Raw genomic sequence first — 20,113 nt, 5'->3', positions numbered from 1 at the left:
CAAAGATACAAATGTAGTGAAAAGAAGGGGCACCTGCACCCAACATTCATGGCAGCAATGTCTACAATAGCCAAACTGTGGAAGGAGCCAAGATGTCCTTCAACAGATGAATGGATAAAGAAGATGTGGTTCATATATACGATGGAATATTACTCAGCCATCAGAAAAGATGAATACCTAGGGGCGCCTGGGTGGCTCAGTTGGTTGGGCGACTGCCTTCGGCTCAGGTCATGATCCTGGAGTCCCGGGATCGAGTCCCGCATCGGGCTCCCTGCTTGGCAGGGAGTCTGCTTCTCCCTCTGACCCTCCTCCTTCTCATGCTCTCTGTCTCTCATTCTCTCTCTCTCTCAAATAAATAAATAAAATCTTTAAAAAAAAAAGAAAAGATGAATACCTATCATTTACATCTACATGGAAGGAACTGGACGGTATTATGCTGAGTGAAATAAGTCAATAAGAGAAAGACAATTCTCATATGGTTTTACTCATATGTGGAATATAAGAAATAGAGCAGAGGATCATAGAGGAAGGGTGGGAAAACCAAATGAAAAGAAATCAGAGGGAGACAAACCTTGAAAGACTCTGGACTTCGGGAAACAAACTGAGGGTCATGGAAGGGAGGGGGTGGGGGATGGGGTAACTAGGTGATGGGCATTAAGGAGGGCACGTGATGTGATGAGTACTGAGTGCTATATGCAACTGATGAATCATTGAACACTACATCTAAAGCTAATGATGTACTTTATGTTGGCTAATTGAATTTAAATTAAAAAATAATGTTTGTTAAAACTCAAGTCTGAATTTAGAGTTCTGATTTTCCATAAAGTAGCCTTCACACAAATATGATGATTTTCATTCATTTAAATATGAGAATAAATATTGTAATGGGCACAAGGAAATGAAAAGCTAATACATTTGAATGTAGCAGAATTTCCTATTAAATTTTTAAAATAAGATTTCCTTTTAAGAGTGAAATGGACAATGCCAAGCTTTGAAGGCAGAAGTCATTTGGATAACCTCGTCGGTTGTTCTATACTAGCAATCTTACCTTCAGATGACTATCTAATTTTTTTCCTATTGTTGTTGATTTTGAAGGTAGAATTGTGGAGCTATATTTTTAAGGATTTTATTTATTTATTTTTGTGAGAGAGAGAGAACAAGTGGGGGAGGCAGAGGGAGATGCTGACTCCCCGCTGAACACGGAGCCCAATGTGGGATTTGATCCCACATTGGCACCCCTGTGGAGCATTGATGTTGCATAGACATCATATATTTTCTAGTACATTGTAACAAAATTGAAGCCTTTGGATTGGCTTTTTCTATGTAAGCTAGAAAGGCATATGGTACATATATGCATAGAGCGAATGTTCAAATTCAGCCCTCAAAGGCAAATTCTAAATAATCAAACTCAGTTTAGTTGAGAAAGTACTTGCAAAAGTAAGAGGACAAGTAAAATATCATCTTAGATTACCCAAGCCTTGAGTTCAGATTTGTTTGCCAATTATATCTTCTAACCTTTATTTTATTTCAGTGAATGTGTTAGCAATCCAACGTCAGTATGTTTCCAAATGACACAGCGATTTTTTTAGACAGTATGAGCTAGTTTCAGGTTTTTGTTTGTTTTTGTTGTTGTTGTTGTTTTTTTTTGAGGTTGGTGGGGGACAAACTGGTCACTCTTAAAAACCTGACCATAGAGTTTTTTGGAGTTCGGAAAGGAAGGTACAGTGTAGTCCTGAAATACGGTAACCTTACCAAGATGTTCTTAAAAAACAAAATAGAAATAAACAAACAACAACAAGAAACAAAATGACACTAGAAAAAAGTCCTTGCTTATTTTTAAATTATATATTTTATAGTAATGTTTGTTGTGTGCCTTGTGTTGTTGCCTTATTGCTCTGAATAAAAATAGAGGCTCTCTTAGAAAAAAAAAAAAAGAAATAAAAGCTAAACTGTAAGTCATAAAAAAAAAAATTAAAATACAGGCAAGAAGCCAGAAGCTCTGTTCCTTAGCGGCCCAACATCTACCATGTGGAGTGAATGTTCCCTTACCTGCGTCCTCAGTTGGCTGCCACGTACTTTCTTCACTTGGGTCTCCTTCCTGAACTCCATGGGTACTCATGCAATGAATGTCCTTTCTGTCTCTGTGCCCTTTTGAATGCTGTTCCCCACGTGGCATGCTCTTCCTTCCTTCCATAGCCCCACCCGCAAAGTCAGACCTGCTACCCCTACAGGTTTCCTCGGCATTCCCCTTCTCCACATTTAGAAACCATCTCTCCCTTTCCCTAGTTTCCTTGACCTCTATGGGGTGGCTGGTCTCAGCCTGTATTTCCCTGGAGAGAGAGCATGCGTATTTCACATTGGGACATTCGCACACCTAGCTCTCTTCCCTGGTGAGGTAGGCATTATTTTCCCACCTTACTGAGTCTCTCTGCATTTTGGTTTTATCTAGTGATTTTCTCAGGCAGCTAATGTGGGAGGTGGGAGCAAGAAAGAAGCGTGGGTCTTGTGTCTCCAGACTCAGCTCTCACCCATGCAGGTCATGCCCACCTTTCCTGATTACAAAGTACTTAAGGGGCTTTCATGAGTCCAGGCTACATTTGTCTTTGTGTTATTCTCACTTCTCAACTCAGGCCGAGCACACAGTAGGTGCACATAGAGCTGCCTGTCAACCAAGGGAGCAGGTCCCCCCCGCCCGAGAATCATCTAGCTGTGGGTTCCTCTCCTTAGCCACATGCAGCTTCGGAGTTGACCCCATGTGTCCAACTTCCCAGGCTCCTTTTGTCATGTAGGGACAGATTCCATTTCCCAGCTGATTACCCTTCCTCACTTGTTGGGTTAGGCACCTACTTACTGGAGAAAGGGTGGTGATTGCCAAGGGATGTGGGTGCCAGGATTTGTGATTTTAAAAACCTGCTTCTCACTTTGAGAAAAGCCCTGGTCCCCAGGCTCCTCTCTTGTTCCCCTTCTTATATGGTTTAACATGTGATCAGCAGCTGGAAATCGCATAAAGATAAATTAATAACCACGATTCAGTTGTCTTCCAAAAGAAACAGTTATGGTAGGAAAAAAAGAAAAGAGAAGTATGACTCATTGTCTCTGGCTCTTACTACTTCCCATTTTCCTAAAGATAATTACTGCCTTGTTTGCCTTTTTAAGTCTTAAAAACAGATAAGATAAACATTTTCAGGGAGAAGGGGAAACATTACATTTTTTTAAAAGGGGGTTTGGGGCTGTGCTTTATTGCCATAGGGACCTGGGATCTCCATTGTATTTCTGGAGAAGGATTTTTTTTAAACACTGTTATGCAAATGGTGGTTCTGGGGCCTCCTCTCCCTCCTGGAGGGTTTGGAATGTTCCAGGCTGGGCGAATAAGGGGCACACAGCACTGGAAACCCAAAGTCCTTTTGTCCTGGTGCCCTGAGGAAAAAAAGGTCAGGTGTAGCTTAAGTGTTGCAGTGACTTAAAAGCCATGAGTAAATGTGTCCCAGGCGAAGGTACTTCTGTCACAAGGGACGATGCTCTAAACGCAGTTTGTGAGTCAGACATCCACATTGTCATCAGAGTGTCCTTTTCCATGTAGAAACGAGAGGTTCTCTCATTTATCCAGGATCCAGGCTCTGAGCAATTGTCCATATTTTGAGCAGCAAGGAAGCCCCCAAATCTAGACCTGGACCTGGTCCAGAGCACTATCAGTGACCCAAGCCTCCCACTGTCCGCCTTCCTTCCCTTGTCTCAGTGGGGGGGTGGGGTGGGGGTGGCACATTGAAACATTTGTCTAAAAGTTGTCCTTGGGAAATCCCAAGGATTCTCACTGGTTACCACCGCTGGGCTGTGAGCTTCTCCTTTGCAACCCAACTGCACGCTTAGGAAGAGGGAGGCTGCTGGTAGGAGGTGGGAAACGGATGTTTCTCCTTCACTGCTGCCCACGTCCCTGCCCTGGTCATTATGGCAGCTTCACTTTCTAGGAAAGAAGTGGGACTTGGCAAATGCTATCATTTGCACGTGGTAAAGAAAGCTAGCAGCAATGCTCTCACTGGCTCTGAGCTGTTGTTGCAACGTGACACTCTGGTCCCACGCATTCAACAGACTCTCAGACCCCAGCTCTGCGCAGAGCTGCGCGTGCACCACTGTGTGTGCGGAACTGTACATGCAGCCCAACAGAGGGTTTGAGAAACTTCCCCCACCAAAGTGACGCTCTGGTCCCACGCATTCAACAGACACTCACAGACCCCAGCTCTGTGCAGAACTGGGAGTGCAGGACTGGGAGTGCAGAACTGCGCCTGCAGCCTAGCAGAGGATTTGAGCAAACTCCCCCAGCAGAAGGAACATTGACACCAAGAACTGTTCCACAGGTTTCCTTCAGTTCCAACAGTTCCAAGAACTGTTGCACTGGCCCTTTAAACGCCACAGCCACCACGGAGGTAGAGGGCAGTGTTGCCATGATCCCAGTTGAGGAAACTGAGGCACTGAGCAGTTGACCAGGAGCCCAAGGCCAGGCAAAGAGTCTACTGCCAGACCCGTCCCTTCCATGCTCCACGGGGCAGATACGGATTCATTCCTGTGATGGCTTTTTTGAGTTTTTGTCTATATGTTTTGCTGTATCAGTGGGAAAGTTTAAGATTATCCGCCTTAAATTTGAATAAAATTTATCTACCACTATTGCTAAAGAGAAATTAATTGCCAGTGGGATTAGCATTAATAGAATTGATGGGTGGGTGGGTGGGGACAAGTTAGATATGCTTGAAAGGCAGGTCTGACTTCATTTGGATTCTAATTTTTCCTTTACCTTTTGCTTCCTCCATTTTCCTCCCTCCAACTTAAGCTTGAAATTCCAACTCCCCCCTCCTTTTCCTCCCAGAGGTTCAGGACTTGCAAGAGGACAAAGGCTGATGGAGGAAAAGCATCATCCACAAGCGGCCTTTCTGTTCTGGGGGACAGCTCACCTCAGCAAAACCCCTGAGGCTCCCTGGGCAGATGCCCAGGCTGACATCAAACAAGTGGTCCAGATTCCTAGAGAGAAATACGGCAGGTGAAGGAGGTGGCAGGACAAAGGGGAACACGAGGCTGCCTACAAGGTCAGACACCCGTGGCCATGCAGGGGAGAACAGTGAGCTCTGGGCTAACCCCCCTGGGGGTTTTACAGGCCACATGCTCGTTTCCCTTCCCGAGGTCTCTGGCGTGTCCTGCGGCCTTCCGTTGTCACTGTCACTGATGCCGGTGTCCAGAAGGGTGCAGAGCCCTGCCAACCCCACGCTGCACGACCAACTCCAGCAAACCTGGCCGGAGCCCACAGCCGACCACGCCTTTCTGCCCTGGCCCCCTTCCCTTGGCCAGCCGCGTATGAAAAAACTTCAACTTCAGAAACAACTCTCCCCTTCAGATAGGACACTTCATTGCTTGAGAGACTTTCTGACCATTAGCTGTTTTACCATTTGCATCAGAATATCAGAAACCTAATATTTGGTTAACCCCTTGTCTCCCAGAGCCCTTCTAGTGGGGGCCAGTGTGAACCTTATGCAGATCTAAACAGAAGCCCAGTTGCCTGGACTTCTGGGTTCATTAAACTCAGGACAAATATAGCTCTTTGTCTCGGAGTTAAAAAAAAAAAAATCTTAACTGGCCCATAAAAAAACCTCAGAAAACTTCTAAAAATTCAAAGAAGCATTAAAATCGCTATTTTGATGCCATAATTACTCAGAAACATAAGGATGACATTTTCCACATTTATATAACGGATGGGAAAGTTTTTGGCAGATGTATTTTTCCAGGAAACAATTTTTTAAAGAAATCTTGATACGGTTCTAAGTGCAAATGTACATGCTTTTCCATGTGCTGGACCTGCCGCTCATCCAAAAAGCGTTGTACGGCTCCCCGTTTTCTCCCCCTGGAAGTTGGGAAACTCGTTGCCGTTCCGAAAGCTCCAGATGAAGTGCAGGTGCACCTTTATTGTTAGTGCCTTGTGCCCTTGTAACAATCGTGCAGGCCTTGTCTTTCCAAGTAGTTTATGTTTCAAGTAAAACATGGGGTGGGCGGGCTGAGTCTTCAGGGATGGGGAGGAGTTCCAGAACTGTTCACGCCTTAGCAATAATCCTGCTATATATTAGGAAGAAAGTAGAAAAACATGTGTTGGGGAGGAGGCAGGACTCCTTGGCTAGCTCATTCATCACATTTCCAGCCCACGCCCCGGGGGACGCTCTGCCATTGGGTCTCCTCCAAGGCCTGAGTACAACCAAGGCATTTTCCCACACTGCTTTCGCTTCTCTAATTTGGACTGTCAAGTCCGCACAGGAGAGCCCCCTATCTTTGACTTTTGGGATCAGGCGGAAGGGAGGGGAAATGGACCCGATCTGATGGGTTCGGGGTTCATTTGTTTTCAAACAATTGGTTCACACAACAGAAGGAGGTTTTCCAAAATCACAGACATGTACATTTTTGCCGTGGGGGAGTTTTTTGTACCTGAGGAGTTAAATTCCAGCCTGGACTGATGGGAGTGAGTTTCCGTGCAGAGGGCTGGGGCGGTGGGGCGGGGGACAGGCCAGTGTTCTGAGGCCGAGATTCGCAGATTCAGGGCACGTTGCTGAGTCCCCGAATAGAGGCCATCATTTCTGACCACATGCTCACGGCCAACGCGGGTCTGCACCGGATAAGCCTCTTTTCGCTGTTTGGTGCCGAGACACATGATAGTTATGTCAACAACGCCCCTTTCCTCTTCTTTAATTGAAGGTTTTGAAATGAGTCCCTTGTAAGGGGAAAATGTGGCACCAATTCCAGAGAAACACAGAATCGCATTTTGTATTTCTTCTCAGGCTCAGTGAAAATTCTTTGGGGAGTGGAAGTGAACGTGTCATGTGCAGAGCGCAGTCTTTGGAAGCGAAATACCACTCTCCTCAACGGGGAGCTGAGGGAGCCAGCACCATGCTGACTAGGAGCAGAGGGGCCTCGGGCCAGTGCTTCTCCAAAACCCCCCGGGCCTGGCTGACCTGCCAATTTACACGTGAAGCCTTCTCACACATTTTCACTGGTTGGAAAGCTCCTAAGGTGTCGATTTTTGACTCTGCTATAGATGCGACCATAAAGGACTGTCATATACATAAAAGAATGTAACTAGTACATTCCCTTCTGTGTCCATACATCCCCCAGATTTTAAGTTTTAAAAGTAAAGAAGTCTTGGGCGCCTGGGTGGCTCAGTTGGTTAAGCGACTGCCTTCGGCTCAGGTCATGATCCTGGAGTCCTGGGATCGAGTCCCGCATTGGGCTCCCTGCTCAGCAGGGAGTCTGCTTCTCCCTCTGACCCTCCTCCCTCTCATATGCTCTCTCTCTCTCTCATTCTCGCTTTCTCAAATAAACAAATAAAATCTTTAAAAAAAAAATAAATGAAAGTAAAGAAGTCTTGGAGAAAGGAGTTAGGATGTTTATCTAATTGTTCCAACATATTGGATGTAAAGGCCATGTTTTCCCCGTTGAATTACGCTGGACCTTCATCAAAAGTCATATGACCACATACCTCTGGAGCTACTTCTGGGCTGATTGTGCTCCATTGACCTATTTCTCCACCCATATGTCAAAACCACAATGCCTTGGAAGCTATAGCTTATAGCAAGCCTTAAAATCAGGTAGTGAAAATTCTCCAAATCTATTTGTCTTTAGGTTGTTTTGGCTAGGAGCTCCTGGATGGTTCAGTCGGTTAAGTGTCTGACTCTTGATTTCGACTCAGGTCATGATCTCAGGGTCATGAGATTTAGCCCCATGTCAGGCTCCACGCTCAGTGGAGAGTCTGCTTAAAATTCTCTCTCCCCCTCTCCCTCTGCCTCCCACCCCGCTTACTCCACCCCCTCAAATGAATAAATAAATCTTAAAAAACTTGTATTGGCTATCTTAGATTCTTGAGATTACTGTATACATTTTAGAATCAGCTTGTTAATATTTATAAAAATGTTTGCTAAGATTTTGATTGAGATTGCATTGAAACTATAGATCAACATGTGGGGGAACTGACATCTTGGTAATGTTGAGTTTTCTAATCCATAAACTATCTCTCCATTTATTTGATCTTTAATTTCTTTCAGAAATTTTTTTTTTAAGATTTATTTATTTATTTGAGATAGAGCATGAGCGTGATTGGGGGAAGGGGCAGAGAGAGAGGGAGAATCTCAAGCAGACTCCCTGCTGAGCCCAGAGCCTGATGTGGGGCTTGATCCCAGGACCCCGAGATCATGAACTGAGCCAAAACCAAGAGTCAGATGCTCAACCAACTGAGCCACCCAGGAACCCCTTTTCATCCTCATTTTCAAGGACACTTGCCATGGGTATAAAATGAGGGATCGACAGTTTTTGTTTTCATCACTTTAAAAATGTCATCCCTTTATCCTTTGGCCTTCATTTTCATTTTGTTTTTGTTTTTGTTTTCTGATGAGACGTCAGTAATCATTACCTATTTTTCTCCATGTGTTTAATGTACTCTCTTCTTTCACATGACTGTTTTCAAAATTTTTCTTTTTAACTTTGGTTTTCAACAGTTTTACTCTGATGTGACCAGGTGCATGTGTGTGTGTGTGTGTGTGTGTGTGTGTGTGTGTGTGTGTTTTCATTTATCCTGCTAGGGGATGTCATATTTCTTAAATCTGTAGATTAATACTTTGCATTAAACTTGAAAATAGTTCAGGTGTTATTTCTCTAATGTCTTCCCCTGACCTAATTTGTCTCTCCTGTCCTGGGAATTCAGTTGTATACTTATTCCATTGATTGTTATTCTCCCTCAGGGCACTGACCTTCTGCTTAATTTTTTTTTTTTTTTAATCTTTCTTCACTGTGTTTGTCAGTTTGTAAAATTTCTATTGGTCTGCCTTCCACTTTGTGTACACTTTGTTCTCCACGGTCTAACCTGCCAGTAGGCCTGTAGGAGTGATCTTTTCATTTCAGATATTTGACTCTTCTGTTTTAGAATTTACCTTTGATGTATTTATTTACAGTTCTCACTTCTCTGCTAAGATTCCTCCTCTATTCTCTCTTAATGGACCTCTTTGCCTTAAATTTTTCAACATGCTGAACTTTTATTGACTGCTTTTCTTTTTGATTATGGGACATATTTTTCATGCTTTTCCTCATAATTTTTGATTGTATGCTAAACATTGTATATGACATCTTGTGAGGAGTATTGTTAATTGTCTTTATGGTTGTTGAGTTTTATTCTGGCAGGTACTTTAATTACTGGCAGATACTACTGTCAGCTCATCTTTAGTCTTTATTAGAGTGATAGATTTTGGGTTTGACTTTTCTCCCTCTCTTTCCATATATACGTACTTATGTACATATATATAAACTATATGTTTGTTTATAATGTATATAATACATATTATATATGTTTGTTTATAATTCCACCAATATCAAATAATTCAGAACAAATCAAACTATAAAGAATATCTATATGAAGAAAACATTAAAAGTCTGCTGAAAGATTTAAAAGAAAAGCATGCTTTATAGTTAGAATGGCAATATAAACAAAATGTAATTTCAATAAAAATTCCAACAGAATTTGTTACCTTTTCAAATTCTAAATTTCATAAACATATTGTTATTGTATACATAGAAAAATCTGAGGATGACAAATAAATGAGATGAAAAAAATCTATCCAATTGTTATTTGTACTATGAAGCTGGAGTAAATTAAGTGATTTTGTACTTGGTATAAAAACAGATAAAAACAATGGTGAAAACAGAGTGTAAAAACACTGTAATACATATATAAATTTCATATATGATAAATGTAGCATTTAAAATCAGAGGGAAAGGCATGGAATATGGAAGAATGAATAAGAAATTTTGTTGCCATACAACTAACCATTTGACAAAAAATAAACAAATCAGTCTGAACCCTCAGTTCATTCCCATTATATCAGTGTAAATTTCACATGGATCACAAATTTAAAGGTGTAATATCCAATTTAAAAGCCTAGAGTAAAACAATGAAGAATTTCAATGTACAGTTGAAGTGAGCAGGAACGGGGGGAGGGGCAAGAGGGAGAGAGAGAGGCAAACTCCCTCCTGAGCAGGAAGCTTGATGTGGGACTCAATCTCAGGACCCTAGGATCGTGACCTGAGCCAAAGACAGATGCTTAACAGACTGAGCCACCCAGGCACCCCTATACAAACTTTTTGATTTGCCATAAAAATTTTTCCAAAATGAAAAGACAAGTAACAAATTCAGGACAAAAAAATTTACTGCATAAATGGTAAATGCAGATCTTCTTTTCTTGATATGTAAAGAGCTCTTACATGTCAATTAGAAAAAGTGATAGTCTAATGTATAGTTGGGCAAAAGATTTTAATTAATATTTTATGGACAAAGAAATACAAATGGCTTTTAAACTTCTCATAAAAAGCTTAACTTTACTGTATTAGAAATTGAAATTAAAATGAGATACTATTTTTACCAGATTGGTAAAACATTTTAAAATCTTAATACGTTGTGTTGGTGAAGTTGATTGAAAATAGGCATTTTGTACACTTGATTTTAATGGAGGTGTACATTTTTGCTTCCTCTTTGGAGGCAATTTGGTAATTATATACATACCTTTTGACCTTAGGGACCCATACACATGTTGAATCACTGTGTTGTACACTTGAAACTAATGTAGCATTGTGTGTCAACTTTACTCAAAAAAAGAAAAAAAATGTATAAGAATATTCATTTTATTTTATTTTATTTTTAATTTTTTTTTTAAAGATTTTATTTATTTATCTGACAGAGAGAGACACAGCGAGAGAGAGAACACAAGCAGGGGGAGTGGGAGAGGGAGAAGCAGGCTTCCCGCTGAGCAGGGAGCCCGATGTGGGACTCGATCCCAGGACCCTGGGATCATGACCTGAGCCGAAGGCAGACGCTTAATGACTGAGCCACCCAGGCGCCCCTATTTTTAATTTTTTTTAAGATTTTATTTATTTGACAGAGAGAGAGACAGCCAGAGAGGGAACACAAGCAGAGGGAGTGGGAGAGGGAGAAGCAGGCTTCCCGCGGAGCAGGGAGCCTGACACGGGGCTCGATCCCAGGACTCTGGGATCATGACCTGAGCCAAAGGCAGACCCTTAACGACTGAGCCACCCAGGCGCCCCAAGAATATTCATTTTAATATAACAAAAAGGAAGAAAAAATAGTTGCCCAATAGTAGGGTACTCATTAAATAATTTTTCTCATACCCATAAAATAAAATACAAAAAAAATGCGTGTTTACAGCTACATGCCCTGATAGAGGACATATCTCCAGCTGTATCTTCAGATGAAAATAGGGAATTCACTACAATATGCATAATATGTTCCAATTGTGTAAATAAGTATGATCTACATGTGTGCACACACACAAATATGTTTGCACCTGCTTGACAGATACGTGAGAAAGTAGAGGGACATATCCGACAGTGAAGTTTCATAGCCAGGGAGGGAGGGAGACTTTCTTTCCCTCTTGTACCCTATTCTGCAGTTTAATTTTTTTCTCATGTGCATAAATTACTTTCCTCTCAATATTGTTAAAGCTTTATTTATGGGCCCCATTCCAACTCTGGCATTCCAGGAGGCCATGGTTATGAAACGGTCACGAGGCAGTGAGCTCAGACAGAGTGTCAGTGAGACTTCAGGGCAGTGAGTGTGTCGAAGCTGGGAGTCAAGAAAACAGCCCGATGTGACTGAGTCTGAGTCACTTAATTTGTTAAACAAGTTACTAACCCTCACCTCGCAGAATTTTTGGAAGTTTTACTGTATGTCGAACTGTGTTGTAAATCAAGTATTCTTATTCATGTGCTGGTTAGCCTCATTGGTAGAACCCTGACAGTGAAAATATTATGCAAAGCATCTTGAAATCTTTCATGTGATGGACATTTTCCACTTATAAACTGATGAGATATCATTCACACAAGCCACATCTTGGCTCCCATGCTCCACCATGCTTTGGTTCTCTTTAGGAGAGAATGCTATTCTGAGCTGGACCAACTGCAGTTATGAGATGTTATAAATCTCTTCATACAGAGTATTTATTGGATTCACTGATTAAAAGACATTAAGTGTAAAACCTTGTTTGGTCATTCCAGGACACTGAATTCATCTTTCCTTTGGACAAGAGGGCGTACTCCACGACACCTGGGTCTCTCTCCAAGATTTGTGACCGAACAGCGTCGTAGAGTCTGGCACAACAGCTTTTTCTCCGGTTCCTGACTTTCCAGAGCACTCACTGCAAGTCCACCCCTCGCCTCAGCAGGTGCATGAGCCACACTCAGAAATCCTATGTAGTCCGTCCTTAGTCAGTGATGAAAGTGAATATTGACTAGCTTCAATCCACCAGACCTGTCAACGTTTGTGCATGCTCTGCCATTGTGCCATGGGCTGTGGGGCTCACTCAGAGGAAGGGTGCACAGCTCCTGTCCTCAAGGGGACACGCATGAAACCCAGTGAGGCAGAGTAACAGGTGCTATAGCTGAAGCCCAGGAACCAGGCCACCTTCTGAAATCTAAGCTAGGCAAGTGCCAACATCAGTGGGTGGTTCAGAAAGCAGTGTGGGGACATGGGGGAGCCCTCAGCTCCGTTCCAGGCTCACCTTATACCTGGGTGTGTCTATTGTAAGGTGAGAGGAGGTGGATTCTGGAGTTTCTGAGCTCTCTGAGAAAGCCTGTGCTAATGGTCTGGAGGGATGGAGACAGCCTACGGATCACAGGAGGTTTCTGTGTCTCCAGTTCTTGAGGCCCAAGAGGAACTTTTCCACCATTCCAATCCTAACATCTGGGATGAAGATTCTGGGGAACCACCCCAGGCTGCTGAAGCAGAGGCTCTGGGCTTGGGCACAGGCAACTTCCATCTTAATAAGAACCCAGGTAATCCTTATGCACACCAGAACCAATGTTCAGAGGCCACAGAACTCAAATCATCAAAGGCTCATTCCCTCAGCCAGGAACCTGTTCCTGGTGATAACTTAGCACCCAGTAAATGTCTTCCTTTAGGAGGACAGGAATAACGAGGTCAGTTTGCTAGCCTGAGGCCCTCTGAGGATGACTTGAGGTTTGCTTAGATGGGAAGGTGGCTCCTAACCTTATCAGGAAAACACATGTAGAGAGGCAGAAGGCAGGGAAAGAAATGATGAGAAATGAAGCTGGACATTTGCTTATTTCATGAATATTGACTGAGCATATATTATGTGTTAGGCAGCTTTGCATGTGGCCAAGAGCTCTTCCATCCGAAGACTGGGGCTGCTGAGCCCTGCTCTGCCACTTGCAGGGTCTGAGGGGACCGGAGGCCCACAGCCAGCTCACACTGAACAGGTTTGGCCTCTTGGTTCCTGGGGCAGAACTGAGTCCCAAGGTTGACTCTGGTTTGAGTTTCCTTTATCTGCTTTTGTTTCCCTCTCCTGTTCTTGCCCCTCTGAGTGAAGTGGGCACTTTGAATGTCTATGTCCCTCTTCACTTAGGATTCCTTCCAGGTCATTTGGAATTCATTCCTGGGACTTGCTCCAGACAGATTCCCATACCACAGAGTGCTACAAACATGGAGAACCTGCTGGAAAACTCATTGACATTCTTATTTCAACAATTTTCTGCAAAATTTATGTTCCCTAAGTTTGCTAGGCCCCAGAGCTTCATACATGTCGATTTGAGGAGCAGTAAGTTTTACAGAGAAGAGAAAACAGAACAAAAGGGACCACATTGCTTTTGTATTAAGCTGTGGACTTGCTCCCAGCTCTCTTGGAATATGGCATCTTGCATGTAATCTATTTGCAAATGGCTCTGAAGTGGCCCAGCACTGTGATGATGTTCTCGGCACACAGATGCATGAATGAACACCCATCAGTGGTTGGGCTCCCAGTGGCGGAGGTGACATCAGCTCCCCCAGGCCGCCCTGCTGAGAGATGGCAAAGTGATAGTCACTCACTTTTTCCACTTCTGGCCAGGTGCTTGGTGCTCATTCTGGCTTTGTTTTTCCCAAGATGACTTCAGTTTTGATGCTTCCAATTAAGCTTGGCCAAGCTACATCGGCTTATCATCAACGTCACCATCACCATCCAGGGATATTTCCTGTGTGCCTCTTGCCAACTGTTGCCAATTCCACTAATGGTCCTTTACTGTCTGTCATGTGCCAGGCCCTGTGCTAAACTCCGGGCAGACGGCCATGCATAGCATCCTAGCTCAAGGAGCCCATGCCGTAAGGAGCAGAGTAACGCAGAAATCCAACATTTCCAAGTAACACAAACTGAGCGATGCCAGAGGGATGAACAGGGTGTTATGGGGACAAAAAAGGGATCACTCAGTTCTAGCCTGCACCAGACATCAAGGGCAGAAGGGTGAGTAAGGATAGATGAGGCAAGGGGAAGCCATGAGCTCAGAAAATTCTCCAAAGCTATCTAAGCTTGGGTCCAAGGTCAAGATCAGAAGTTGCAGAAGTTGGAAGAAGTTGGTCTATTTCTATTTCAGAAGTTGCTTTATTTCTACTTTGGGTCAAGATTAGGGTTGGGACCTGGCTGAGTCCTTGGGTTCCCTCCTATGTGGGCTGATAGAGGTCAAAGCATGTGGTTTCTTCTAGAAAGAGTCCTCTGGCTTCTGATGCACCCCAGAAGCCCCTCAAAGAATGTCCTGCTGGCACATCATTCCACCCTGCCCTACCAAAGGACCCCAGAAACTAGACCTAGGGAATCAGTCTGGCCCAATGTTGGGAGGATCATGGATTCAGATCATAACCCTCTGGCTTTGTTCTGGTGTCACTATATAATTGGGGCCTCTGAATATTCATTTGTTTTAACTCTTCTATTCACTTACTCAACAGACATTTATCAAATACTGATTCACTATGGTGACGTGATGCTAGCTAGCTAGATGATAGGTAGATAGAGAGATGATTGATAGATGTTAGGTAGATAGCATTAATTAAGCCCTTATATAAATGTATTAGCACAGTTCTGGTCACATGAGATTATTTCTTTTAATCCTTGCAACCACTTTGTGAAGTAGTTATCCATAAGTTAATTATGTAGAGAGGAAAACTGAAGTCCAAAGCATCAAGTGACTTCCTTACTCCTCCAGTCAATGGTGAAACCGATTCCATTCCACGGAGCCCTAATTCCCAGGTATGCCCTCTGAGGGGAGGGAGAGGGAGTGGCATCTGGGTGGAGTCAGTGGGCAAAAATGCAAATGCAAAAGTTGCATTTGGAGAAATGGTAAGTGGTCCAGTGCAGCTGGTCACAGAGCACAGACAGGAAGTAAAGGAATGAAGGCCAGAAAGGTGGTTTCGGGTGGTCCAGGGAGGGACTATGATGCTGCACTCAACATTTCCTATTCTCTTAGGTAAGCAAGGGAGAGTCAACCATGGTTTTGAACACAGAACAAAGATATGCTCTAGGTAGATTCATGCTGGAGTGTGGCAGTGCATGCAATTTTGTCTAAAACACTTTAATACCAGGATTATATGCAAACCCAAGTAAGATGTCTAATATCACACTGTATATGCTGATAAAGAATGCATGGGCCAGGGCGATCTGCTGTGTTTTTATCAGGAAGCCCATAGTCCAGAGATGGCTCCCACTGGGATGTCTATCATCTATATCTGAATCAATAACCAATGACCTAATATCTAACACTATCAGTCAGGCTAGTTTAGCAATTCCAGCATCTTTGTCGCTAAACATTATAAAACTTTATTTCTCACCTGTGCAAAGTGTGATGCAGACAGCCTCCTCCACCCTGACATTCTGATGCTCAGTTTGTGTGGTTTATACCAGGAGTCCCCATCAAATAACTAGGTGCTCCTTAATATTTCCCAGGCTAGCTGGGACATCTTTCACATATAGAGAAAAATGGAAAGGATAATCCAATGATCACCCAAACACTTGCCACATAAACCCAATAATTATTAATATTTTCCACATTTGCTTTATCTCTACCTACTGGTTGCTATTGTTCAAGCTGAACCCTTTGAAAATGAGTACAGGCATTATGATTGCTTCCATAAATAAACTGGCACACCATTTTATTTTTGTCCCCAAATTAAGAACATTCTCTTACATAAAGACACCATTATCCCAGCTACAAAAGTTAACGATAATTCCCTTCACCTACTGTTTAGACCATACGTATTCCCCAATTCTTCCCAAAATGTCTCTTAGGGCTTTCTCTCTCATATAGAAACCCATCAAGGATCATGAATGACTCTGGTTGTCATAACTTCTTAGTGTCTTTTCATCTAGACCAGGCCTTTCCTCTTTTCTTTGTTAATGACACTGATTTTTTGAAAAGACCATGCTCGCTGTATAATCGAAAGTCCCATTTTTGAGTTTGTTTGATGGCTTCTTATGGTAGTGTTTAAGATGTTCTTCTATCCCTTGCCTCTCCTGTAAGCTGTGGTTAGGTCTAAAGACTTGATTCAAGTTCATTGGTTGGCAAAAATAGTAGAACTTCATATGGCTGTATTTCATGGGCACATAATAACTCCCTACCTTATCGATGCTGCTTAAGATAATCACCACCATATATTTCTATGATAAAGATACCTTTCTCTTCCTGAGCTCTGTGGGGTGATATTTTGACACTACGTGGTGGCTTTCTTACCTAATGGTTTTAGCAATGATTGATAGTCCTTGCTTGAATCAATTATTTCTTCAGTGAAATAAAAATTGAGATTTTCTTTTAAATAGGAATGATTTCTTCTTATATTTTACCTTTATAAAATGCTACATTGTCCTTTATGATTAAATTATTTGGTTTATAATCCTTGTGTTTTACAGGCTAGTTTCTAATATGTGTTCTCACCAACAATATAAACAAATCCCCATTTTATAGGTGTTTTTGTGTATATAGGCCAGTGGCCTTTAAGGAACAATTCCTAGAAACAGGGATGAAATTATACGTCTGGTGAGTACATCCTGGCACGCTTCCCACCAGGTAGGTGGCCCGGAGCCTTCTTGGCCAGCAGCATGGCACAGCCCTGCCTCGTCCTGGGTGGCCTGGTGCAGGGGACCCAGCTCTCAGGGGGCTAGCAGCAGAATTTGAGGAGCCTGATAGGTGGGTTAGGAAAGCTTAATGAATGAGAGAGAAAAAAAGAAAAATGTTGATTGGACCTGACAATTCACAGAATAGTGGTCTTTAAAATTCTATCTGTTCTTTCTCAAGAAACTATATTTTCTTCTAAAGAAAGAGTGGGGTGCCTCTTCAGGTCACTATTGGTCCTTCTGTTCTTGTCTCTGTGTCTCTCTCAGTCACACACACACACCCACACACACACACACACACGGCCTCCCTCTGGATTTGAAAATGATCATTTATTCAATTTTGGATTCAGTAACAAATATTATGATCATTTCCTGATGCTCAAATAATTTTCCCAAATGTGGTCAATGGGAATCCTGTCAAGCTGACCCCTGTGCATTTGAGACCTGCCTTCATTGTTCTTTGAATACTTTCTTTCTTTTCTCTTTCTCTCTCTCTCTCTTTTTTTTTTTTTTTAGAGAGGGAGGGGTTGGGAGGGGGAAAGGAAGAGAGAGATTCTCAAGCAGGCTCCATACCCAGTGTAGAGGCTGTCCCAGGGCTCAATCTCATGACCCTGTTTCATGACTTGAGCTGAAACTAAGAGTTGGATGCTTAACCGACTGCACCTCCCAGATGCCCCTCTTGGAATACTTTCTTACTTGGCAAGCGTGTGAGACCCAGTTTCACCCCCTGCCTCCTTATCTCAGAGCTGGAATTAGCCATTGGATCCTAGCTTCGGTAGAAGGGGAACGGCAGGTGCAGATCACAGCCCAGACGCTGGGAGTGCTCAATGCCACTGGACTCTCCTTGCCTTTGGGACCTCTTCATGGATAAATTATGAGTTTACATTGATATTCCAGTTCAAAGTTTACATTAAGGAATATTAGTGTCTTTGAATTTACGTGTGTTTTCTCTTTCGTGGAAAGTTTTCACTCCTGCATTTTAATTTTATCCTACAATATTATAACATTGTTTCAAAATTTCAATATAAACGTCACTACTAACGATAACAGCCAACAGGTGAGGAGTGGTACTTTGGTATAGTCTTGATTTACACTTCCCTTATTGTGAGTCTGTTTGTATATGCTCATGGACCATTTTCCTTTCTTTTTCTATGAACTGCCTGCTCATTCTTTTACTCTATTTTTTAGGAGATCTCTCTATATCAGGGATATACCCCTTCAGTTTTGATAGAAGGTGCAAATATTTTCCCCTGTCTGTCAATGTTTCTGAATATTGGCTTACAGAGGTTTTTATTCCAGACAAAACACAAGTGGGATTTTGTGGGTACAGATGCTGTCCTATAACAGAGTGTCCTCTGACAGGGCGTGTACGAGAACAGGGTGAGCGCTAGAAAGGCACTCTCGTTGCGGCTGGAGGTATCCGAGGCGGTGGCTGGCTCACGGGTCTCAGAGCTATTCTATTCACCCAGGCAGGCCACAGGGTCCCAGCAAGGTTCCTGGGCTCCGCTCACAAGAACAGTCAGTGATCAAAGCTTGGGTGCCATTCCTGGGTCCATCCTCAGTTTAGAAGGTTCTTGGTTGCCTGATGCCCACCATGAGGGTGACACAGCCCTGCCTCTTGGAATGTGGCCCTCTCAACCTTGACTGATACCTTCACATGCTCTGCTCGTTGGTCACCTAAAGAGCAGGGGCTTCCTGGGCTGGTAGAAAAGGTTGTACAAATTGTCTATGTCCGTTTGCTACCCAATGCTTATGTCATCAATGTGTATGTGACTGTATCAGTCTGCCTTCACCAGAAAGCACATGGCACACACACAGGAGAAGCTGAGGGGGACACGTTTCTAGAGAAGGCGACAGAGGTGAGGATGGAGGGAAGCTCAGGTGCATGGCAGCCCCAGGCCAGGAGCAGCTGATGGTCACCACCTGTGAGCACCAGGGACTGTGGGGAGGAGCAGATCCCAGAAATGGGGCTCCAGCGAGAGTCTGTAAGGAGAAGGTGACTTTGAGAGCAGCACCTTGCTGTGGCCTGGGGCAAGAGCAGTCTCACGTGACTTCAGGGTGGTGGCCAGGGGAATATGCACTTGGCTTTCACTCTTCTTCTTCCCTACAGTATCCTGCTGCAGATTTCCAAATCCACCGGTGTCTGGAGGACAGGGAAGCCTTGTGAGTGTCAGCCATGGCCATCAGGCTCCTGGGAAAGAGCAGGGTGGGGAAGGATGAGGGTGTGGCTGCTACTCTTCGCCAGTTGGATCTTCTTCACTCGCTGCCATGACCTCACGTGAAGAGCCTGAGCTGCACGGATCCAACTGCACGGTCTGTCTGTGGCATGCAGCTGCCAGGGAGAGGGGCTGGGTGGGGACAACCTGCAGTGGGGGAGGCCTGCACATCTGCTCCGTTGCTGAAAGGAGGTGTGTTGGGAATGGCAGCAGTGGCCATGAGGATGTGACAGGAAGGGTGGATTCCAGAAGAAGTGCAGAGGAGGAACCGACAAGGCTCAGTGCCTGGTGTGAGGCAGGGATTGGAGAAGTCAAGGTGTTCTAAATCGGGAGCTTGGCTGGCCCTACAAACACGGCAAGGATGGCAGGAGGAAGAGCTGGTGTTAGATGTCAAGTCCAGGGAGCCACCTCGGGTGACCAAGAGGTAAGATGAAATATGCTCTAGTTTCAGGCTGAAGTCAGGGCTGTTGTCCTAGGACAGTGACAAGAGCAGCCATGGACTGTGATCCCCTCATTTGGGGACAGTTAGGGATGAAAGATGAGGGCAAAGGGAGCATCCCAATTACTGTATGTGTGTACATTTTCCTGACCTCTCAAGGATCCAGCCCACAGATATTTATAGAGGGCGCACCGTGTCCCAGGTGTGGTTACAGATGCTGGCACACGGGAGGGGATCAAATAGACAAGCTCCTGGCCTTCACACTGTAGTGGGGAATCCAGAAAAAGAGATCAGTGAGCAAGATACATAGTATATTAGAAAAACAGCAAAGAGCAGTAAGAAGAAAATACAGAGCAGGCAGAAGAAAGGAAATATTGGGTCAATAGAAAATATCAGTGGTCAAGGAAGGACTCACCTAAGAGATAACTTTTGGCTAAAAACCTAGAAGAAATGAGGGAGTTGGCCACAGGGAGCTCTGGGAGGAGCTGAAGGAGCAGCAAGTACAA

This window comes from Phoca vitulina, unplaced genomic scaffold (assembly GCF_004348235.1).
Source record: "Phoca vitulina isolate PV1807 unplaced genomic scaffold, GSC_HSeal_1.0 scaffold28, whole genome shotgun sequence".
Lineage (NCBI taxonomy): Eukaryota > Metazoa > Chordata > Mammalia > Carnivora > Phocidae > Phoca > Phoca vitulina.
This window is presented reverse-complemented; position numbering follows the sequence as displayed.